Source organism: Rissa tridactyla, chromosome 1 (genome assembly GCF_028500815.1).
Source record: "Rissa tridactyla isolate bRisTri1 chromosome 1, bRisTri1.patW.cur.20221130, whole genome shotgun sequence".
Lineage (NCBI taxonomy): Eukaryota > Metazoa > Chordata > Aves > Charadriiformes > Laridae > Rissa > Rissa tridactyla.
The window spans coordinates 3,580,806-3,606,780 of record NC_071466.1 but is presented as its reverse complement, the minus strand read 5'-3'; positions in this window follow the sequence as shown (position 1 = coordinate 3,606,780).

The following is a 25,975-nucleotide window of genomic DNA, read 5'->3' as shown; positions in this document are numbered from 1 at the left end:
AGGGGAGACCTTTGTTCATCTGCACAGACATTATTTTGCATAGCAGCGTCTCATGTGGCAAAGGAGAAAACATGTCATATAGCTTTTTATTTAGCCCAAATCCTGTTAAATTATTCAGGTCATTATTAAAATATGAAACAAGATTCAAACAGAAAAAACAGTTAAATTTTTAAACAGGGAGCATTTAAAACTCTTTATTTGGACGGAATACATCATTCCAGTATGGCTTTTAGCAGTACAAAGGTCAGGATTCCAACCCGGGTGGAATGCTAAAGTATGTGCACTCAAATCAAAAATACCAAAAATAAAATTGAAAACCTTTAAATAGCTTGTTTCAATCTCATTAAATAATCAACATATTACACAAAACACTCAACATACATTCTCCTGAGGCACTAGTGATGCCCAGGACGAATTCACATTGCCTGAAGTGACAATGGAAGTTTGCCATCTTCTAGTCTAAGCTGATTTTTCTCTCTCCATAGTCAGCAGAGAGGAACAGGTGCTTCCAGATGGTGATTCATTCTCCCTGCTTTAAGCGATAATGTACCCTTTGCCTCCTCCTTTTCTCTTTTGATTACACAAAAAGCCCAGTCACTTTTAGTAGCCTAGAGTACTTTTTAGACTATTCATTTATGTTTTAGACGGTTGAAATAAGCTGATGCAAATCCCACCATGCTTATAAGAAATGCCACAATAAACACAGCAACTTCATTTAGTGTCCATTGACCAGTTTAATTAGAAGTTTAAGTTATCTTGAACTTCAGCTGTCGCTGAGACTAGAATTAAGTGAATAACGGGTTTTTTTCAGTTAAGTGCTAAAAGCAAAAAGAGATACAATCAAATAAATTCAAACTCCAGATTTATCTGAGTTCAATCCAAACCAAGAATCTGAATTTTCTATAGATTAAAAAAAATTATTTTTTGATTCAACCAACTATTTAATTCAGCGATAAAAGAAGTGAACTTTAAAAGGATTTGGGAAGAAAGGGGTTGTGTTACAGGCTGCCTAGACAAGGGTGAGTAGCACATGAGGCTTTGTGCAAACTACCAGAAGCTCATATTCATATGTGATTTCAACCACCCACACATTCTGAAAATCAACATGGCATTGGGGAGGCAATTCATAAAGTTTCTAGGCGAACACTGGTGGCAACTTCTTAATTCAAACCGTGTAGAACAGCTGTGTTACATGAGGAATTGATACTGGTCCCATCAAACCCCACAGAGAAACCTGTGCTGATTTCAATGCATGAACTAAACGAGAGGAATAATCCCATTTTGGGAAAGACTCTTAAATAGTAAAAATACATTTTTCAAGAAAGCAGAATCATAGAAATACCTGGAATATGGATCCCTTCTTCCATACTGAAGTCCAGTCTCGAGATACAGCAAGTGATAGACTTGGACCATTGATTTTACCTGAACGCCTGGCTCAAATCAAGATTACTTACATGAGGTGCAGAAAATAATTCATTTTCATAATGATACCACCAACATGAAATTGAGTCAGTTTTTATAAATTATGTCAAAGTAGTTCCATGTCAAACTGTACATTAATTTCTCTACAAAATTTAAAATATGTAATTGTGTTTCCTTTTTTGGTCTTTTTTTTTTTTCTCCCTTATGGTAGGGTGACCCACATGTGACCCACATGAATGAAACTAGAAGTGGATTTGACAGGAGATAAAAAAGAATGACCTGACCCCAGTGCACTGTCAGCTGTGAACATTAAAAAAAAAAAAAAAGCTGAAAAAGTGGCAGAATTGTCTTACTGACAGTCTCCTTACTTAGAGCTTTCACAACACAAGAACAACGTTCATGTTAAAGTAAAAAGGCAAAAAAACTTCAAACACAAGTCTGGGTTTTTTAGGTGATTGGTGTTCTTTAATACAGACTCATAAAAACATTGTTGTAAGTATAATCTTTTTCTGACAGGAAAGCAGATAAAAAATAAAAACATGAAATTCTTGCAATCCTGTGTTGACTGTGAAAAGCCTAAACGTTGCTACTTTCTGACGTGTCATCATTCGTGTCTTGTTCATCTGTACTACTCAAAAAAACTCACCACTTCTAAAGGTATTTAAACCCACTTTTAAAGCTCTTCTCCCTTTCATAATAGCATTAGAAGTGGTTCAAAGAGACATGGCTATTCTTAGCTGAAGGGTATGTTATCAGTTGCCTGAAAAAACAGCAATTAATGACAGTTATGTTCAGTCCTTCATGGTAGAAGAGGACCCTGCTCTCATTTACATCAATATTAGCCAGGGAATACTCCAGTGAAATACTAAAAATTAGTCTGGTATAAATCAGGTATCACTTCAGTAAATGTGAACAAAAGAGATTTTCACTTTCAAAATTAGGAGAAATTGTACATTGTTAAGACTAATCTCCTATCAAATACAATGACTATTCTTAGCAGGTTGGTCATCACATTCCTTGTCGATGAAGACCTGAATTAAGTCAACATCTTCAGTAAGGAAAAAAATGTTAAGAACACTTTAAAACTTATTGAAACAAACTACTATTTTGGCTGATACTTTAGCACAAAAAGCTCAGAACCCACCATCAGCAAAACATGCTGAATGAGATCTTCCAAACACAGATCTTAGTGGTGTCCGAGGACAGGACAAGAGGTAATGGGCACAAACTTGAGCATAGGAAGTTCCACCTAAACATGAGGAGGAATTTCTTTCCTTTGAGGGTGGCAGAGCCCTGGCACAGGCTGCCCAGAGAGGCGGTGGAGTCTCCGTCTCTGGAGACATTCAAAACCCGCCTGGAGGCGTTCCTGTGCCACCTGCTCTAGGTGATGCTGCTGTGGCAGGGGGTTGGACTAGATGATCTCCAGAGGTCCCTTCCAACCCTATGATTCTATGATTCTATGGTCTTGTACCAAGGCCATCAACCTCTGAAGAAAGACAGAGAACTTGTGATGATCTGATGGGAGCTGGCTCAGGCAGAGCCAGAGTCATCACAAACAGTGGAGCATCTTCTTCTCTGTTCCAGTGCTCTGCCACCCTCAAACGATAAATTCTTCAAGAAATTCAATTTTCTGTTTTGACCTATGTTAGATCCTGTTTTAAAAGCCATGATAAGAACAAGGACATGCTACTAAGATTCTGGCTTTGATATCAAAATCTGTTTTGCAGTTCCAAAGGGCACTGCAGTCATATACACAAATGAGTTAACATCTGGACTGACAACACACTAAGATTTCCCAGTGAGGCATATTATTGCAGAAGCTAGTTCCTTTTTCCATATTATTGTATGAGTCATGCCTGGTAGTTGATGTTAATTTTTTCTCCTGTTTTGGTTGGACTTCTGAAATAAATCTCATTTAAATCTTCACATACACACAAAATCTCTTTTTACAGGATGTCTCTACTCATTTTTAAGATTTTCAGACACCACCTCTGTTCCAAAATGGGATGGGATATCGAAGACTCACTTTCAAACACACATTCCCATTTCTGTCAGCACTTTTTTGCCATGAGCAATGTTCATTTTAAACCCAAACCCATTCCTGGACAGTGACGTCCTTAGCTATCTTCAGGTGCAAGTCATTCAAGAGTTTCCAGTGGTCCTCAGACAGACATGGTTATTTACCCAACACGTTAAATCTGCTCTGTCTTTATTTCTAACATATTTGTATTTTTGTACTCATATTTTCCTCCCTACAGTGATTAAGGAAAAGAAACATTTTAATCATTTATGAACTTGAAACCCAGCCTGCAAGCAAATGCTTGCTCTCACATGGCTTCTAACTATATCTCGCTAATTTCTAATCTTTTGTATTTTGTATAATCTAATTCAGTGTCCAGAGTAAAAGTTGTTTTGATATTGCTTGTTACAGATTCTTTGCTTAAACAATAACTTTTGCCTCAATTGAGCTGCTGTGCCATTTTTCTACACCAAAATCAGCCACAGTGACTCTAGGGCTTGAGCAGGCAAGTGCCATAAACCCCAATAGTGCAGAGTTCGATCCTTACACAAACCTTCTCACCTCACTTCAGGCACATCCCTGAACAAATCTGCAAAGAATTCACAGATAAAGAAATTCACTTGATTTCCACGTTATGGAAAAAGCATAAATGCAAGGGAAAGTATGCTAGATAAAGCAAATGAATGCCTGGTTTTTCCATTCTTTACAGAAGAGTTTGGACTAAAATGGCTTTCTTTTCTGGCAGATTTGTGTGCACACTCTCCCTCAGTAAAGTATATTATATATCACAGTATGAGTGCATTGTACAAGTAGGTTACATTTAATGAGAAAAAGTACTATTTTCTTTTTTTAATCTAAAGATAGCAGAAACTAGGATGTCACCAAAAATAGTCCTTCTGATCACGATGGCTGTCTTTACATTGGTTTTGGACAATGCATTCAAAAAGTAACACCCATTTTACTCCCATCATTAGGAAAACTTCACTAAAATAACCTCAATAGCACATGCTTAAAAGTTTCTGGCCTTCGATCAAAAAGTAAAACTGGGAGTTTCCAAAGTAAAAATGTGCCGATCTGCCCATTATTAAGCTGAGTAGTAGCCTCTGAAAATACCTCTTTAAGATATAGGGCCTTATTCAGTATTCACTCCTGGTGTACTCTCACAAATGTTAAGGTCATTGCACAACTGACTTTCCCCACATCTGAATGTGCCTTATAGATTGTACCATTGTATCTCACTCCTTTTTATTTTTGACTGCCAGACAAGGAAGATAAATGCACAGAGCTGGATCCCTGAGATACCTGACTGCCTAGAAATGGCCCAGGTTGAGAACAGGAAATTCACGAGGAAAGACAGTAAGAAATTATTTTTACCATCATTTATTTATTTATTTCCCTTTCTCAATGCTTGGGAAAACTATATCTACTTGTTTGATTTTTCCTTTTATAACGTCTCATTAGCCTCTTAATTATTCTGAAAATAAAATTCAGACTATGTCTTATTACTAACCCTGTTTGTTCTACTTATGTAGCGCCGAGGGAACAGTTTCTGGCTGCCACTGACCATAGCTAATACCCAATACACATTCCCCTTCTGCCCAGGAGCTGGCATTAAAATCCAGGTATCCAGCTCTAATGGCTTCCCGTATTGCTAGTAAATGAGGTGTACAAGGGGAGGAATATGGCCAGTCAGTGTTGTTCCCCATACTCAGATCTACTCTGCAAATCAGCAACTACCAGTGTGATACCTGGTAGGCCATGCCTAAGCTAGCTTTGATGGCTGGATTCTGGGATGGATAACAGTTTAATTTTGATTCCACCCCTTAAAAGCAGGGACTGGGCTGGAATGCAAGCAGCTACAGGATATTCTTGCAGGAGCAGGGGCTGTTACCTTTTTTTTTCCCTCTAGCTTTCTTGTTTAAGGAAAACATGGTCCAATGTAATTAGTTCATTCCTGTCTGCCGTAGCCCTGCAGGCAGCCTAGAAGATATGGCCAGCTGAGTTGAGAAGAGATCTCTTCTCCTCAAAGAGGTGGTCGGGTGGAGCACAACCTGTGGGACACAGGAACAGGAGTTTCTGTCCTTGGAGATACTCAAAACCAAGCTGGACATTGCTCTGGACAACCTGCTCTAGCAGACCCTGTTGGAGGAGAGGGTTTGGACTAGACAATGTCCAGAGTTTCCTTCCACCCTCATCTATTCTGTGATTCTGTGAGGAGATAGCTCTCAGAAGTGTGAGCTGACTCATTTATCTCACTGGGGAACTGTCACAGGGTTCTGGAAATTTAAGATCAATTTGCGCAGAGAGACTGATGGTTGAGCAGATGGCAATCCACACAGGGAATATTACAAAGAATATTGAATTACACTATCCTTTATTACATAAACCAATATTACAGCTACTAATGTTAATATTCTTATTAACGTTTTAATAGTACAGAAACTTTAATAATACTGCAGAAACACTACTGCTGACACCAGACTATGGCAACACCACAGAAGTCATGCTCCTATATGCTGAATGAGTGATGACAAGCAGAGGGTACCCATGATGATGGCTGAGCATCACAGGTTTGGGGGTACTCTGTCACTGACCCAGCTCAGACTGCACATAAATAGGTTCCTTCTTCTCTCCAACTGGCAGTCAGATCTACTGAAGGGTCTCCTCTGGGGTCTTTGGAAGAACATTCCCAAAATTGATCTGCCACTGCTTGTGCTTTTATCAGTAATCTCTGCTCTAGGTATCACATAGGTCTCCCAACAAGATATTCTTTATCCATACAATGCCATCAATTGCTACACGATTTTCCATCATCGCCAGTCTCTGACAGACTGTACCTTTCTACTGTTAGCTTCTACCAATCCCCCAAAAGGTTAACAGTTTCATTTTTTATACCAATCACCTCAACTAGTTTCCATTTTATATATCAGTCAACTTAAAGCTCAACAGTTTGTTTCTTCTTATACCAATAAAGTTAAAGTTACAACTGGCACCCTTGTCTCTGGCTGACCACAGGCATCAAGGGAAGACCATGTGGACTTAACTCAGATGCCCCATGATAACACCTGGCACGGCATTATTTTATTTGACTGAGAGGTAGAGACAGAATTACAGATGGCACAGCCCCGTCTTAACCGTTGTCTCTTATCATGCTTCGAACACCAAGCATCAGGCTTATGGACAACGAAGACATTTTCTCTGAAATTTACCTCCTCCTTCAGAGTAGAGGTGCCGAGCTTTAGGAAAGCACTAAGAAGTTTCTAAAACCTAAGCCACTTTTCCTCATGGGTATCCAAAAATTAAAAAGCACCCAAATGCAACACTTCTGGCTGTGAGATGCATTGCAAGTGAAAATACAAAAGCTCCTATTCAGATTGTTACCTGTCGTGTTCTTGAGCTTGCATCAGTGAAGAAACTTTCTACTACAGCAGAGAAGTGTAAAGCCCAACACTTAAAGGCAGTTCAGAAAGTTCATACGGTTTATCTCATTCACAGGAAACCATCCAGCTGCATTGAGAAGACCGTGAAGACCCAGATTAAGCTGCCTTTGCTGGCACATCTCACTGCTCTTTGCAGTTCTCACACATTGATCTCTGCTGGAGTTTCAGTGGCATGACATTTCCCTACAGGATCAATAGCAGTGCCTGCATAGGTGTCGCTGCACCACGTTGTACAAGCAACTTTCAGCTCCGTGCTACTCTCAGGTAGTGTTCTATGTAACTACATGGATTTAAATCAAAGGGATCTGTTGGCGAGAAGCAAATAGGAAAGAACACAATGACAGAAATAAAAGTGCTCAAGGCAGCTGCGTGGAGGAGCTGTTAACTAGAAATGTTGACAGTGGCACAATTAACCCTTTCTGGGCATGAAACTAGGAGAAAAAGGATTTTAAAATCCTAAAAGAGCCTAGAATGGTGGGCTGTATTTCAGTAGATGCAAAGGGCAAATCAAATAGACACATTCTAATAGAAAATGGGATAGAAATAGCATCTGTCAGCCTCATGTAGGCTGTACATTTGATGTTTTGGCTTAGAAAAGCTGGGTTTAGTTCGCTCTGACCACCCCATCAGATTCGAAGATAGATGATGCTCATTTGGATCTGTCAGATTAATAGATGGGGAAGGAGGAGGATAGGGAGCTACTGTATCCTCAAGAATCAGTTTAAAATTTGAAGGACCACAGAAACGGCATGCTCAGCTGTAACTCTGCTGGGAAAGACAGGACTTGGAACAACATTTATTGGGTAGCGCTACACGGTCAATTTAGCTCTGACTTTTCTGACTTTTCAGATCAAACTCGCATGTCCTGATTTGTTCCTAGATCCTTTCAAAGGCAACCAGCTAAGTCCTTCCCAGACAAAGCCTGGCTGTAACTCCAAGCACTGTTAACTTCAGCAAACTCACTTAACAGGCAGTATAGAATCAAACAAAGCAATTTAGGTTGATTGACACCAGAGTACTGCAATGCTGTCCCAGAAAGGCTTGCTCCCTCAGCTATCCGCACAGCCTCTCAACACATGCTCTGGGACATACTTGCCACAAAATGGCAAGCTTTGAGGCTATCACATCACTTCATTTCAGGCTCTTTGAGATGAAAAAGGCATTAATTTCTCATAAGTCTTTCTTAGAGCGACGCAACTGCTATTTTGTATTTGGAGCAGATTCCTGCCAAGTCCTATGCACTGCAAATACAACCAATTCTCTCTTCAAAACACCTGTGCTGTAGAGTGTGTTTGGGAACTACTCTGCATCCCCTGGTGTGGAATCTAGGAAATACCCTCTGGAGGAGCCGTCTCACAGTGTAGATGTCACCTTTGAAGATTTGCTGCAAAAGTTCCTCTGAAGTCAAGATATTTAAAGACAGGTTCCCTTCCGATCCTATTCTATGGATTCTTTGAATACATTTTGGTTCAGACTCTTCTTGCACATGTACTACAACTATAAGAAAAAAAATGGTATATATTATACAATGCATTAAATACACAATACAAAAAGAAACATGTCAGATTATTTTTATCCCATCGTAAGCCATAGAGGCTGGAGACGTGGGCCCAAGCAAACCTTGTGAAGTTCAACAAGGCCAAGTGCAAGGTCCTACACTTGGGTGAGTCCTACACTGCTCTCGTGAGACCCCACCTGGAGTACTGCGTCCAGCTCTGGAGCCCTCAGCACAGGAATGACATGGACCTGTTAGAACAGGTCCAAAGGAGGGCCACGAAGATGGTCCGAGGGTTGGAGCACCTCTGCTGTGAGGACAGGCTGAGAGAGTTGGGGTTGTTCAGCCTGGAGAAGAGAAGGCTCCGGGGAGAACTTAGAGCCCCTTCCAGTACCTGAACAGGGCCTACAGGAAAGCTGGAGAGGGGCTGTTTGCAAGGGCATGTAGCGATAGGACGAGGGGCGATGGTTTAAACTAGAGCAGGGCAGGTTTAGATTAGACATTAGGAAGAAGTTCTTTACACTGAGGGTGGTGAGACACTGGCCCAGGTTGCCCAGAGAGGTGGTGGAGGCCCCATCGCTGGAGACATTCAAGGCCAGGCTTGATGAGGCTCTGAGCAACCTGATCTATTTGAACGTGTCCCTGCTCACTGCAGGGGGTTAGACTAGATGACCTGTAGAGGTCCCTTCCAATCCAACACATTCTCTGATTCTATGATTCTGTGAAACACTGGAATGAATTACCCAGAGAGGTTGTGGGGTCTCCACCCTGCCCTATCTGACCCTGCTTTGGGCGTTGAACTAGATGATGTCCAGAGGTCTCTTCCAACTCCAGAGATTCTGTGATTCACTCTCTCACAGATCATGAGTGAAAGAAGTACTCAGTAGACTGTTAAGCAAGGAGGAGAAATTAAAATAAGGACTTTCAGCAGAAGGGTAAAATCCACTTTACTACCTCATTAATTTGAAGGGGATAGGAAGGAACTTTGGAAGGTAAAGGTCTCACAAAATGTTAAATGAATATATTTCTCACTGAATAAAATGAACAACACAATGATTTCATTTTTTTTCCAAAGCAGATTAAACAAATAAAGTTACATATTTAAGGTGTAAAATTTCACCATCTTACTCAGCAAGTAACCTACTAAATGTGTCTATTTGGATTACCTCTGTCATTCAATCTTCAGTAATGTTTAAGGCCAGGAACCCTCCTGTGTTACTTGAAACTAGTGTTGAAGGGCTCAAGCTGTGATATAAAGTGAACAGTCTGTTTCCTAAATATCCCATAAATTCTCCCAACCATTTAACCTGGGATGTGTGACAATCTGTTTACGATTGCCTGAAATCACCCCTCTTCTCTTCTGTCTTTTTGCTGGGCATATCATCTCATTCAACATCAACAGAAAATCTGCCACTTTTCTATTTACAATTTGTAGGAAAAATATAGTTAGTTATTCAAGAGAACGAAAAATCCTGCATTTTCATTTCCTGCATTTTGGAATCACCAACAGGTTAAGTTCTTTTAGAGGTCAGAGAAGAAACTTATATTTGTTCTTTTATTCTTCAAAATTGCTTCTTAGCGTTTGTTCAGATCCAACTCAAGTGTCCTGATTTGCTCCTAGACCCTTTTGAAGGTAACCAGCATGGTTAATCAGCAATGGGACTTCAGGTACACTGTTACAGGTTTGTCTTCTGCAAACATTTATTACTACAATGCCAATGAGTTTATGATTAAAAGTAGCTGTCAGTGAAGGAGTAATTTTCTGGTTTATCATATTATAATCATTCTCCTTGCAAACAAATCCACAAATTGTGTTATTCAATTGCATATTTTGGAGGATAAACTGGATCTGTTGGATTAGTGAAAGAAACAAATTCAAGATCTAAGGTCTCAGTAAAGAGCACACCTGCCTGATGCTCTATGAATTTTAGGAATTTCCACTTACAGATACAGGTGCAAAGATATGCATCTTTCCACAGGGCAGCATGTGAGATCCATCAAGACCAGGCTGGATGAGGCTTTGAGCAGCCTAGTCTAGTGGGAGGTATCCCTGCCCATGGCAGGGGGTTGGAACTAGATGATCTTTAAGGTCCCTTCCAACCCAAACCATTCTGTGATTCTATGATTCTATCTTACTGGCTATGTAAGAGGAGAGGCTGGGGGAGCTGGGCATCTTTAGCTTGGAGAAGAGGAGGCTGAGGGGAGACCTCATTGCCCTCTACAACTCCCTGAAAGGAGGGTGCAGAGAGGTGGCTGTTGGCCTCTTCTCCCAGGTGAATAATGACAGGACCAGAGGAAATGGTGTGAAGTTGCATCAGGGGAGGTTTAGATTAGATATTAGGAAGAATTACTTGACTGCAAGAGTGGTCAGGCACTGGAACAGCCTGCCCAGGGAGGGGGTTGAGTCACCATCCCTAGAGGTGTTTAAGAAATGTCTAGATGTGTCACTTCAGGGCATGCTCTAGTGGCAGAGATTGTAGGGGTTTTTTTGGTTTTGGGGTTTTGGGGGGGTTTTTTTGGTGTGTGTATGGTTGGACTCGATGATCTCAAAGGTCCTCTCCAACCATGAAGATTCTATGATTCTATGTAGATCCACATCATCTCAGACTACAGTCAGAAGCAGAAATATAAGGTCATGTAACATAAAGCTCTGAGGAACTATGATAAAGTTCTTGTACAGGTTTCTCATAAAGCCAGGGAAATTCTGTACTAATTTGTGAGCAGGCTTCAAAGTAAGTCTCAGGTGGAGTCAATCCACCCCACATCAAGCCAGGAAGCTTTAGCGGTGAATAAAATCCATTGCCATCTGGAGACTATTTGTTCTCTTCCTTAACTCTATAGATTTATCTGCTGTCATACAAGGTCACAGAAATCAGGTATGAGATTGGATGAACCCTGAAGCCTTTCCCCAAGGCTCCCCAAGTTGAATCTTTTCCAGCAGTGAGTCAAGTCTCTGTCCCCATACCATCATCTCTGACTTGAGCTTTAGCTGCTCTCCCTCAACTATGCTTCAGTCTGATCTGGTCGCAGCTGCTTTTGCCTATTTGCCTGAAAAAATTATAAATTTGAGGAATCACCCACGGCCAGCTCTGTGCAGATTGCTGCCTAAGGAACAACACTGGAGAAGGAAACAGGTAAGAGCCAGATTGCCATGAGTAGGAGCCAGAGTGCCAGAACACCAAGCACACATGAAAAACAGAATAGGAAAATAACCTACTAGTCCACCTGTTTCCTCCTGCTGCACAGGAAAAAACACACCTACGGTAGTGAGTGGCCCAAGGGTAGATATCTGGAGAGAAACCACAGGTGGAAAGGACCAGCACGCACACACATGTTGTCAGTGAGACTTACATTAGCCCAGCTCTAATCTGCTCCTGTGAACTGAAGGTCCATTAACAGCTGAGTGCATTTGGAGCCATCCTGGAGCACATCTTGTGGTCACTTTCATGCCAAACAACTCCAATTTGTATACATCAGGACTACTCTGCTGTGTGAATAAAAGCACAGTAAAGGGGATGAACAGATGGTTTTGTTCAAAAGCTCTCTCCCGACACAAACTAAACCACAAATATAGTTGCAGCTTGAAGACAACATGCACCCTGGAGTTATAACTATGGCTGTGTCTACTTGGTGGCTGACCTGTGATTTATGTGTGTTTTAACCTGAACCTCTGCCAGAGAGCTGCAAAACTTAAAAGCCTGTGCTGTGAATTCATGTCCACGTGGCTCCCTGGGAGTGGAGGTAAAAACTCACATCTCTCTTTATAAGTTGTCAAAAGGGAAGACTAGACATGTTGCTCTTCAACGCAGGGAGACACAGAGGAGATGAGTGAAAATTATTTAGTGTTTGGCACCTAAAATCCTGTCCCCCATTTTGCATTGCCCTCTGTAATGCCTTTACATTACTCTGCTAATTAGGAATGTTCTGCCTCTTTTATGTGGTGTAATTTACAAACTGAGGAAAATATCACTGCTTTCAGTATATAGAACATAGCTTACCTTGAGCAGGAGCAGCATTATTCCCACTGAAACACACATAGAGTTTACCTATGTCAGTGTTTTTCAGACTGTAGTAAATTCATTTTTTAAAATTGAGTTTCCTACATATCAAAAAAAAAAAAAAAAGCAAACAAACTTAAAACAACTCCAAAACCATACACCAGAAAACAAGACAGTTATTTCTGTAGCATTTTTTAAAACAATATGATTTCTTGGTTTGCAATGTGGTTTTCTATTTTTTAAATGTAACCTTATGACATTTTGCTTCAAGCTAATGTTATTTCAAAAATTGATGTCAATTAAAAGAATGAAATTAAATATAGCAGTTCAACTACCAACATACAGTACATTTTATTTTGAGCCAGAGTCAGTCATTAGTGGGAAGGTTTCTACACTATGGAAGTGAGTGATGCTTCCACACCAAAGTTTCCACACTGATTCCAGATTTCCAGCCTGTCTTTTTGTCATACCACTGCTCCTTGACACCAGGCTGGACTTAACACCAGAGCTACCAAGGGAGAGCAAGGAGGAAGGCTTCAGGAACGTGGTCTGCTTTGTTCTGCAGATGTCCAGGAAAGGAGGAACAGAGAAAACACGCAGACAGCAGTGACAGCTGTAGCAGAGGAACCCGTAGGATTTGCAGACAAAGGCAATGAGGTACATGACAGAAGCATCCCTCTTGGCTTCTGTAAGTTCAGCTGCCTCTGCCGAGTACCTTTATCATCTCAAGCCCAAAGCAGACAGTCCCATACTGTCCAAGGGAGCCAGTGAAAGCCGGTCCAAGCTTCTACACAGTGGCAAAAAGCACCTTTCAGGAGTCCTGGAACACTCTCCCTTACACACCTGTACTGCACCGTCTGAGCAACATGCCATGTCCAGGCAGGCGGAGGTTTAGATTAGATATTAGGAAGAATTACTTTACTGCAAGAGTGGTCAGGCACTGGAACAGCCTGCCCAGGGAGGGGGTTGAGTCACCGTCCCTAGAGGGATTTAAGAAACGTCTAGATTTGGCACTTCAGGGCGTGCTCTAGTGGCAGAGATTGTAGGGATTTGGGGTTTTTTTCCATGTATGTGGTTGGACTCGATGATCTCAAAAGTCCTTTCCAACCATGCAGATTCTATGATTCTATGATTCTATGCTGGGAACATACTTTAAATGCTGTAAAGATGAATAAACATATATGTATGTCCCTAGGTACAGAAAGGAAGTCATTCTCCTCTTAGGTTTCTTTCTGAAGTGAGTAGGTATTTAGACTTAAAATCTGAATGTGGACTTGTTTGGTACCTAGGCACCTGCAAACAGGTGAGCAAGTACTGCTGAAAATGCCAAATCCTCAAGAATTGGCAAATCGTCTTACATTCCTTTATTTACTGTTACAGACAGAAGAATACTCATTATTCCATATGAAACTTTCCATATGACCTAAGGCACAAGATGGACATTATACCCTCTGACCCAAGAGTAATTCTATATCCTTCGAGCTATCCATAGAAAAGTTGTTTTTTGGTTGAGATGTGTAATCACAAAAGCATTTTACTTTTTTCCTTTATTTTAAAAGAATTTGATTGTGTGGACAAAAGAGAAAATAATCCACTCAACATCAGGCGGCGTTTGCTCCGTGCACGGTCAGAAAGTGGAAAATTCATGCTCAGCGTGAGCCTGCTATAAATTCTACACTTATGCATTCCCAGAAGGACAAAACTGTATCACATAGCCATTAATGTTCACTACAAGAAACTTTGCAATTCCACAGTTTTGTTGGACGAATTACAGCCAGCCTTCTCCTCTCCTCATATTTGTAGTGGTTGAATTTATTTAGGCTGAATCCCACCTCCCTTACCTATTTTAACTCCAGTACCCAAGTACCTGCTTGAAGTGTAATACATTACTCAGCAGAAGAGAAGAATGCAGAATATGATTATCATACTGTAAATTCTTTGGTAGAGGAATGCAATTTCTGAAGTGTGGCCCTTGCCTCTTTGAAGCACTATTCACTGAGAAATTCACATCCATCCACACCCCGTTACCCTGCATAGTCCATGGTTTCTGTACTGGAGCTCGTTTGTCGTTGGTTTTTTTTTCAACAACAAATTCTTACTCAAAAATTCCAATTTACAAACACAGAAGCACTTCACCAAAAAGACCAGGTACTCAGTGAAAAGTTCTGAAAGGCCGCTCAGGGATGAGATTTAATTTACGGTAACTATCAGGGAGAAACAACACAGGAAACATCTTCAAATAGGCTGAAAAGCCAGTAAGAGCTATAAACACAGAGGAAAATGCTGCCAGCTGAGGAAGCGTCTTCTCTGCATGTTACTGAAAGCTGGGACATACACTGAAGAGATAGCTCTCCAAACATGTCCTGTTTCTACACTCCTCCACTGGCAACAGCTATCAACCACTTTTGGAGACCACGCATCGGCCACATTTATGTTCAGCAGCCCGGGGACAAGGCATTCGGCCAAGAGGCAAAATAGTTAGGTTCAGACGGCTGATTTAAATCAGGCAGAGCAGGGCTACAAATCTCTCCCACGCAATCTCTAGCCAAAGCATTAAGTCCTTTCTCCCAGTAGCCACCATTTCCATACATTTCAAAACAATTATTTCACCAGGATGAGTAAATACTACAACTTATCCTGGTGAGAGCAGTGCAAGCCAATATTAACCTAGATTATACATGATACATTATACTTTAACTCATAAAGGAAGAAGCCACGTAACGTGCATAAAGGTACCAGAAATTTATAGAGGTTTTAGATCTCTCTGTAACAGAAATGTAAGGCCCATAGGATAGGCCAAAATTGAATAATTCTCTTTCTGAACTGGTCAATTAAAACATATATGCAAAAAAACATCAATATCTGGAAGAGAAAGGCTATTCTTCTAAACAAATTTCTACTACATATCAGCAATACTTTCTGTTGTATCTAAATTCATGGCTTGAAATTATTCAGGGAATGGTTAAATAACGCAATGCATCAAATCCATTCTAAAATGAACTGCATTTTCGACTTCCCATACACCACAAATTATTCTCAGTTGTAATTTACAATAGGCAAGTGTTAATTTACCTAACCCATATTTTATGAATATGTATTGACTAATTGCAAGTCCACGGTTCAGGGTAAATAAATACATGATTTATATTCAGGCAAGTCACACAATCAATTTTCAATCTGCTGCCTCAAATACAGTATCAGACTGTGACAGGTTTATTTGCATTGACATGACATGTCATAGTTCCGTGAACTGCAAAATGTAAATGTGAAACATTATTCAACGGCCACCGGTGGATCACGCCCAGCAGTAACGTCCACAGCAAAAACCTCAGAATCTCAGCAGCCCGTCTGCTGCCGCTTGACTACAAATTGAACAAAACTCTAATCTAAGCAGGCCAGTCTCCACCCAGGGATCAGTTGCGGTGGCGATTTTGCTTCCTATGGTGACTCCTAATTTAACACTTCCTCTCCTCACCTAACTGGAGAGGAGAGCAGCGCTTCTGCCATTAGGCAATGGGAGGAAAGGATGGCTCTGTGCCCTCTGCATACTTGGCCTTGCCCTTTCGGGTTACAATCATTGCTAAGAGCAGTTAATCAAGCTTTCAAATTAGTGCAAAAGGTCTTTCCTGCCTCTTTTTTGAGTGCTAAAGCTCATCTTAAACAAGACTCACTGGACACGCTGCATCAGGGATTTTATTGCTAATAGAGCTCCAAAATCTCTGGCTGCTTTTTGCCCTCTATTCACTACCATTAAAATTTTTCAGTTTAAATAACATTCCTTGTTGAAGTACTCCTAACTTTTTTTTTAACAAAACATCTTGAGATTCACTTTCTGTCTCCAAAACTAAATTCCTACAGTCCAAGCGAATCCTTTGGATGCTTTGTGCAAGTGTGCTTCAGAGTCCTGTAGAGAACTAAATTTCCCAGTCTGTATGGATTTCCACGTTCCTTGGATGTGGCTTAATTTTTCCCTCCTCTTTCTTCTTGATGAATCCCTGAAGAATGACTGGATGACCTGGGTTTGCATTTTCATGGCTTGACAATAGGCAGTTTTCCTTGTGGTAATAATAAATATCATGAATATTTGACAGTTACTCGAGTTACTTGTGTCTGTGCTTCTTCCCATTTGTTTGGGGTTTTTTTATTGTTTTATTTTACATCTCTGAAGGCATTTTTTTTGACTGTAGAAAAATAAAAAAAATCACTTTTCAAGCCATGGTCATGTGTAAGTCAAGTGGGGGAATTCTGTTGCCTAAACATAGGCTCACAATGCTACTGTAGGTGCTCCAGGGTACGGTGCATGCCCTACATATGTTTATCCAACATTTGAGTTAACCCAGAGACCCTCTGTCATATCTGGCCCCTGTGGCATGGTGAGAGGACAGCCCCAAAATATTTCAGGTGGCCCTAAACCTCGTTATATAAGGAATAAAACTGTATCATGATGCGTAGAAATCAACAGAAACACAAAATCTATGAACCTGATGGATGAGATCTAGCAGAGCGGAAACAGTTAAATTTAGCAAACACTGTAAGACATTCATTCAGCTATAGCAGTAAAGGTAACTCACATGATGATATTCTGATTCACTCAATAACTATTTTCTTACCAGCCGCTTTAGAGCTATTTAATGATGTCGTTATACCCAGAAGACCACCTGTCAAAGAAGGGGAATACAATGAAAGTGATGAGGTGGTGGAGTGAGACAAGGAAGATACATTCATTAGAGACGCAAGAAGGCAGCTGGTGTTATTGGACATAAAAAGGAGGTTGGGGAGCCTTGTTAAAAGTTATGTAGTCTCCTGAAAGAATTACTGAACAAAACAGCAAAAAAGTTTGGTGTAGCAGAAAAGCATTGGCAATTACAGACATCCTTTAATTGTACTTCAAATCAAGGAAGATACAGACAAAAGATTAAATCACAGTTTTAATCGGTACTAAGAAAAGACTCATTAAAAAAAAAAGGTTCTGGTTTCATTTCTCGAGACAGTGTAAGGTTCAGCTAGCAATTTGAATGGAGTCTGCAGGCTGGAGTTAATTATTCGCATTAGCATTTCAGATGGGCTTCTGTGTAAATACCAGCTCTTTGGTGTGATACGGACGCAGACAAAAAGTAAGCTAAATGCTTGATCTCCTTTATAGGATCCTAGATTATGTCATTTAATAGGTAGCCAACAGCATGGGGATTGAATGATACAGGCTTTTGAAAACAGCTCTGGGATCTAATTAATTGTGACAAATTATCGAAAGCAGCTTGGCACTGAGGACGGAGGACAGACTCAGAGAGAAGTGACAGATGGGTGTGCAGAAAAGAAAGACAGAAAGACCTTTGCTGCTCATGAAGGGCTCAGCCGAAAGGCCGCTCTCACTCCACCAAAAGGGTTTCGCGTCGTGGTTTTGTGAGTCATTATTATTTACGTGACACCTAAATGTCCATATTTGTGACTTCCTATGGCAGAGCTTTACGCTGCATGGGTGATCAGACCCAAAAAACAGTAAGTTTTAACGATAGTTGGGCGAACGGTTGGGACTGGTCAGCTTGGTTTACCTCAGCTTGGTTTACCCTCAAATTGCACCCCTGTACCTAAGCTCTTTGCGGCCGTGTGGGGAGAACCTTCTGGAAGGGTGGGCCTTGAGTGACAGCAGGCGACAGCCAATATCCAGCCACTGTGGGCAGTTGAGCCAATCAGAATCGAGGCTATTCCTTCCTCCCGCCCAAATCCCATAACTGAGAGAAGGGGGCAGAGACCCCCTGAGAGGTGGCCTGAAGGCTCCTGGAGAGCGTGGTACTGGATTGGGGTGTCTCCCTGTGGGATGGGGAGGCCAACATCACGCACTAATGCCAAACATATCTGTGACTAAAGGCGTATGGGGTATCCAAAACCTTTTAGTCTGCTGTCAGTTCAGTCGCAAACCATGACACCCATCCCACAGGTCTGAGAGACGTCCTGTTCCCGCAGCCTGCTTAGAGCCCCTTGTAAATAGCTGAATAGATCGACATTAATGGAGACGGAAGATAATCAGCAGCATACTGATAAACCGAGATGCATAAACTGAGTGGTTCATGCATGCCTGGCATGCACAAACATCACTTTAAATTCAGACAATATAATCAGAAGTCAATGAGATCCCAGCAGTTTTAGGCCAGGCAGAAGGCACTTAGTGCTTCCCAGAACTTGACCGTACACCACACGGCATGTCCAAGCACTGACAATGAGTCTTACCTCAGCTTCAGCTCTTTTGTCTTTAGTTCCACAAATAGTCTAGCAAGCAAGAACCCTTGTGAAATACCAAACCGTCTGCTGATCTGACTTCATTGGCTTTAGTGGAATTTCTTCCAGTAGAGAATTTGGCTGGGCAATGTTTGGGACATCCAGTCGTACGTCAGCGCTGCAGGAGACTCACAGAAGTTTTCTGAAGTTGTGCCTTATGAGTGCTCACCCCAGAGAGTCACAGTCACTCAGGAAGTAGACTCAGCACAACGTAGCCACAGCTCGGGCTGTAAAGATGGATAGCCTGTCTCCTGCCTCCCAGTCCTCTAGCACCTGAGGACCTGATTTGACATTGACATCTTTCACTTTCATCCCACCAACTGGCTATTCATTTGCATTCCCCATTGTTTTCTCCAGCTATGACCAGGCTGCTGTTAGGTCCCTCCAAAGCCATCTCTTCACTAGGCTGAACAAGACCCACTCCCTGAGCCTTTCCTCACAGGGCAAGTGCCACAGCCCCACACCATGTTGGTGGCCATCATGCAAGTTCGTCAACATCTTTCTTGTGCTGACAGACCTAAAACTGGACACAATATTTAATGTGTGCTCTAACGAGTGCTGAGTGACGATCACTTTTCTTGATCTACTGACTATGCTCCTGCTGTTGCAGCCCAGTATGCTCTTGACTTTCATTCCAAAAGAAAAATTGTAAGAGTCAAAAATTGACCATTTGTCAAAGGTGCATTCCCTTATCTGTCACAAACTCCATATACCCAGCTAGAATTTTTAATCGCAACTATCAATAATTAAGCACTGCAGAATAAGTAGTTCACAAACACCGTCCGCAAACTGAAATATCTGCAAATGTATGAAATGCACTGTACTCACAAAAAGCATAAAAGAGATGGAAATTCAACAAATAACTTCCTACAGAATAGTTCATCTAGATGTACTAGAAATCATAGCTTATAACAGCAATTTCCTGAATAACGCATTGTTTTAATGGGTAAACACTTTATTTATACAATGACATTCTGACTTATATTTCTGCCCTCAGAAGCATAGCTGTACAAACAGAATTGTTTCAAGAACGCAACTATGCAAACATAGAATACTGTTCATTGGAGGCTGTCAAATACTTTTATTACCATTAAAAAACTGTTACTTGACTTCCGTGAGGTAGGTCAGTACAGTGAATGCCAAGATCCTGTGCATCTGTTCTCAGAAAGTCCAGCCTCTACAAAAAAATTAACCTTGCCAACAGGAGAACAAAATATGGTAACACCATATAGTTAGATAGTACACAAAAAAATAGTGGGAGAATTACTGAATGAGGTCTACATATCTGACAACAATGCCTGCCATTTTCACAGTATTTGTAAAACTGTCAATCTTTTACTTCAAAACATCATTCTGAGGCAGAGAACCACCACTGTCCCACGTTTAGAAAAAATACAAGAAAGCTAAAGGATAAAACCACAAAGAAACTTGGGCACCTGACCGACACTGAAATTAATCCCACTTTAGTTACTGCCTAACTTTGGAGCCCAGTAAAGTCTAAACAAGCGGGGTTTCTGCCAGACAACTTTCCATTGAGTTTCTGCTTTAAATAGCTCCCTCTTGGCATGGCTTGGCAGCTCTATATCTGTCTTCCATCCAAGCTTTCTCAGACTTTTAGATACAAACCCTTAAGCAGTCTAACAACATCCCTATCAATCCAAGATTCACTCCAAAACATGCTCTTACAGTCCTGCTCCTCAACAAGTCCTCCTCCTCTTCAACAAGAGCATTCATCCAGAGACTGACTTCTGGGTGCAGTTCAGTCCTCCTCCAGAGGTAACGCAAAACTATTGCTGGATCTGTCTGTTCCAGCAGCGATCTATGCTGTGGTACGTTGCTAGGACAGCCTTACTCCTTCCAGTGGCCATCCCACTTGAGAGCTCACTTAAGCATCGCTGTACTGTGCCATTCACCAGCCAATTGCACAAGGACACCAGACACCTGCGACTGAGCTGGAAATTGAGGTGTCGCAGGGGCTGCATTAGTGAGCTAACTGTTTTCTTTCATCCTGATGCAGTTCAATCTGCAAAATGCCGTGTTTCTATTTCTATGGCACTTCTTCAGAAAGCTGGGGGAGAGAGTCAAGTTTAAGTGAAAAGGGTGTTTGATTGGGTTTGGGGTTTTTTCTACACCTTTATTACTTTTTGGGGAAAGAATTATTCTCCAAAAAACAAAAAAGATTTAAATGGTGAGTTTCATTAACAAGCTTTATGAAGCTTATTGTTAGAAACTGAGTACTGGTGCAGTGATTTCCCTTGATTACAATTACAGGAGCTAAGTTAGTTAATGCCAAGTAGTTGCCTGTGCTTTTGCCAAATAAGGATGATTTCAGAGCTATAATGGTTGCAGCATATTGTGTAAATGCATATTTTATTTAGATTTCTTATCCCAAGAGTTAAAAATATGTATTCATTATAACATAATTCCTTCAGTCTATGCCATGGGCTATTAAAAATAAGTTTTACATGATTTAATTACTCTTGTGAGGTAGTAGGTGCATAGAAAGCTTTAAAGCTTACTTTGCTTAAAAACCTTGTATCTACTTGATCAGTGTTGTTTGCACTGTCATCTCCCGAAGTACAAATCTTTATCTTTTGAATGTGAAAAACGCCCCTTTTGTTAATATAGTTGATATACGATATATGGCTCACTTCCCAAAATCTACTGAAGGTCTCTCCCTCTAAAAAACGATTTGTTTAGTAACGACTAATTGGTAGGACGACAAGAATTTGGCCATCCATTTCAGAGCACAGCTCATATAATGTAACCATCCACATGTACTAGCCAAAGTCCTTCGATAAAAAAGGAAAATAATGGAACCTAATGTTCCTCTTCTTATAATGATCCTTCAGGCCTCATCTACACATAGAGTTAATTACTTTAAACTGGCAGAGGGAAAGCCTTGCCATCAGGCTTACAAAAGCAGGTAGCAATTTTTCATTCAAGTACATCTTTGTGGAAAACTTTACGCTATTTCCTATCGCCAGAATCTACAGAAAAATATTATGCTGAGGGTGTTCAACCAAAAGAGGTTATTGCATTTAATTAAACTGACCCTAATATTGGGATAACTCTCCCCTATCTTTAGTTATCTAAAATGTAGGTGTCTACTGTAAAGTAATCCACTAAAGCGCTAATGTCAATGCGGAAAGATGAGACTTTTCAAAGGATAATTAATCCTCTGCTAAGACAGGAAGGGTGAATCACCCTCTGGAAATACCTTTTTCCATCAACAGTACTTTTTCACATCATGCATAATAAAACTGTGAAACTCATTACCACAGGATGCTGTGGAGGCCCAGGCGAAAGGCACTAATGCATTTAAAAGCCCTAGACTAATTCATGGAGAACGGGTGCAGAAAGCAGATGGTCTGAAAATAGTCACCAGCTCAGGAAGTCCATAAACAATATATCTGGAAGGTGGGAAGTATCCCTTTGTATACTGCTTGTTTCTTATACTCTTCTCTAAACATCTGGTAGGAGCCCCTGTTGGAAACAGAATAGAAGATTAGATGGTCAGTTGGTCCAACCCAGTGGAATAGCTCTTTCATTCTAAAGCTAACTCACGTCCTCAGTCAGCATAGGTGCTCCCCGTAAGAAAAGAAACCATGTGTACACAAATACCAGACAGTTTTTCTTTATACAAAGGGATACTGTTTTATCTAGTGTTAAAACATTTTATTTTGCGCCAACATACTTCTTGGTCTGAAACGTGTCCATTTTGTCTTAGACAATAGATTTTCTTTATAAGCAGTGATTTGCAGAAAATCATTTCTGTATGTTCTAACAATTCTATTTCCTCCAAAAAGGTCAAGTACCTTTGTTTAGATATAATATATTGTTACCTGCTGCCTGTGTCTCTGGCATACCAGGTTTCTGTAATCAGTCATCCAGAGCTGAGGCTCAGTTTCTGTAGGAGACGTTCTATAACATATTCAATGAATAACCAAATACATAGCAAGAACATGAACATGTTTTTCTCTTAAGACAGGATTGCAATAAAAACATGCCTGAGAATAATATCATATTTGGAATATGACACTAGGCATGCCTTGCAGGAATACATCACGATACCCAGTAAACCTTCCACTTTTTCTTACTGTCGTTTTCTGTATTAATCAGACCTGTTGTTCTCTATGTCTCATTAGTTTTGTTAACTTTCCAGGACTGTGATGACATTTCCGAATACGTGGGTATGTTTTTAAAGAACTGTTAATTTTTTTAAGAAACTTGTGTATGTTCTAAAGACATTTTTTAGACTATTTTTTGAATGATGGGAATGTGGTGTCATTAGGACCAAACCATTGGAAAAGGGACCTCAAGTCAGAAGATCAGAAAGAAAGAGCATCTTTTCAGTCTGAAAGAAACAAGATTGATAGATACTGTAATGGAGCTGAGGACCATTTGGTGAGAAACATGTTCCAAATCCCTGAGTCTGACTCTCCTTTATTTTTTTTTTTTTTTTTTTTTTTTTTTTTTTTTAAATTCTTACCAAAGCATGTGTCTCATGACCATCCATGTGAGGGGAACTTCTCATGCCTGAGCCAATCCTTTGGGAGGCTCTGAAGATAAAATATATAAACTGAGCTGACTACGGCAGTCTCCCTAGGAGAAACAAGTGGCTTTTAAAATTACCTTCTTTCTTTAAAATATCATTGCCATGCTGACATTTCTGTTCAATAATCAGTAGGTTATTTTTACACTCCAGCAGGACTTTCTTCTGACACACAAAACTTTTAAATAAAGTGTCTTGGGTTTAGGTCCTAGCATGACTTGTAACTTCAGTTTGCGACTTGTAGCACTGCATTTCCAGAGCCCTGCAGACACTAAAACATTTGTGGGGTAGGAATTAGTTGTGAAAATATACCCCATATCTTTTTCCAACTTTGCCAGATGTTTACATTCCTTTTCATAACATTTGTCAAGGAGATGACTATAAGCTACTATAAGATCCAGGAAGTACATCTGCTTCTTTTGTCTCAAACTCTGCTGGTCAAATAGATACCTATTTGATCCTAAATAAGTTTCTGTGGTGCGTGAAGCCATTTCATCAATATGGGGTACATGCAATATCCAGAGGCATCCTGTCCTCTCGGTAACAAATTACTTTCCCACAGAAAGGCAGTCAGTGTGACTTGGTAGCTCACAGAGAAAACTCTATTCCAGTAGTAAACATTTAAAATCACCTACATAAATTACACCATATAAATCTCATATTAATTAAGACAGCACACTGCATTTTCCATACAGTGAGGCAAAGTCAGTGAAGAGATCTTGAAACCTGAATATGGTTTATGTTTCAGGTAACATTTTCCAGAACATGTATGTGTCTCTGAAACCCAAGCCCTGATTTTAAAAGTCATCTAGGCCATCTTCAAATGCAAAACTATTGTGAAGTGAACCAGGGGACGAATCTAAAGCACAACTATTTTGCAGCCATTTACCCTTCCTGTTGGCTGAAGGACAGTATATCTATTGCTGGACTGAAATTAGTAGGTTGCCCTGTGCTGTTCCCCAAAGCTAATGGCATTATTCCAGCCTACGGCTAAGATTCTTTCTATTTAACTATTTACACTCAATTTAGAAAGCCCATCTCTATTTTCTAATCAATAGAGACTTAAGAGTAAGATCCATCTTCGCTAAACTGCCTTCTCTCTATGCCTTACCATTGAATATAAAGGGAGATCTGCAACCCAGCTCCTAACTTCGGTAACTAGCTGAGCCATGAGGGTGCTTTTCTGCAGCTTAGTTTGAGCCAAAATCAGACCGTCCACAAGAAGCACTACTACAGAATAGCTACTCTGGGCTACATTCAAAGCTTTAACCTTTATGCGACTCTATGGTCCTAGTCTCCACAAAAATCCATAGAACTCAGATTTCCAAATCCTTGCTTGTAAATGGGAATCCAATGCCTGAGTCATTATGATGCTTTGGATGACAATTTGCCTCCCTGAGGGTCATAAACTGAGAGTATCTAAATTTGGTAGAAAGACTAATCAGGAAAAACAAAAACAAGAGAAGGATTTTGAATCAAGTGCATCCAGACTCCCAAACTGCTGACATCTCTCCAAGCCAAAAAGCAAGCTTCTCTGGACCTGATGAACACTGGCTTTCAGATTTGCCTGCTTCAATCCAGACATCCTTTGGAATAATGAAAATGTGAAGCTTTGACATTTCCTCTTCTCTGATAATACCGGTGTTTTCCTTTAATCTCATTATTCTTAGCGTTTGTTAATGGTTAGTTTATAGCAGAACTCACAAAAGGTGAAGCCAGTCATGAAAAACATAAGACTAAAAATGAACCATAAAATGAAGTTTGGTAGTGTTAGGTTAATGGTTGGACACAATGATCTTAAAGGTCCCTTCCAACCTAGACAATTCTATGATTCTATGAAGAGAAGAATGAAGGATACAATATGTAGGTAATTTGTGACTAACCCAATACTATGCATTCCTCTTACGCGAGAAAGACCTATGTTAAAAACCATTATTTTTCATAAACTTAGGAACTCAGGACCTAACAGCAGTTTTAACCTTAATTCAGCCACTTGTGCATATGCTTATATATGCCCATATACACCATTCAGTTCCTTGGTCACATACTATTTTTTCAATTAAATTGCTCCAGTCGGGATCACATCTTGTGTTACACTTCCAACCAAACTTGACTCCTTATCTCATCTTTCCAAACTACTTTCTGATCCTACCTGATTTCTTGCTAGTTTCTGTTTTCTCATCCCAGCCTAATTCTGCCTGCCCAGTTTTCAAGTTTTCATCACATTTTAAGACTCGCCCACTACAACTCTCTTCCTGAACTTACTAGGGTCAACCCCAAACCTGGAGTCTATTCCTTTCTTTCCCCTACCACTCTGTTTGCACTGGGATGCCAACTCTCTAGCTCAGCTTGAACCTGCAGTTACAGGCAAAATTGAGCAGTACCACTGTCACCTCGTCCTCCAACCCACAAATCCCCTGTGGATTTGGGATTACACTAGGAGTGGTGGAGGTCAAATCGTGACTATTAGCTAGTGAAGGACCACGACAACACAGAAGGGAAGGAACGGGGATTTGTAGTTCTAGATTGGGACTAAGAAGAGTCAACACAACTCAGCAAACTTCACTGAGCTTAAACAGATATCTGTATAATTGGAACAGAATAGTAATTTGCAATGTATACAAGGAGTTAAATTAAGTTAGAACACTTCATTTAAAATGTAATTACTTTCTACTGTGGATCAGTTTGGGTGCTGTAATTCTGAAAAGAAATGTTGACTTGCTCTCACCTTTCTTAGACCTTTTCACATTTTTTGGTTAATTTTGTTTGGCT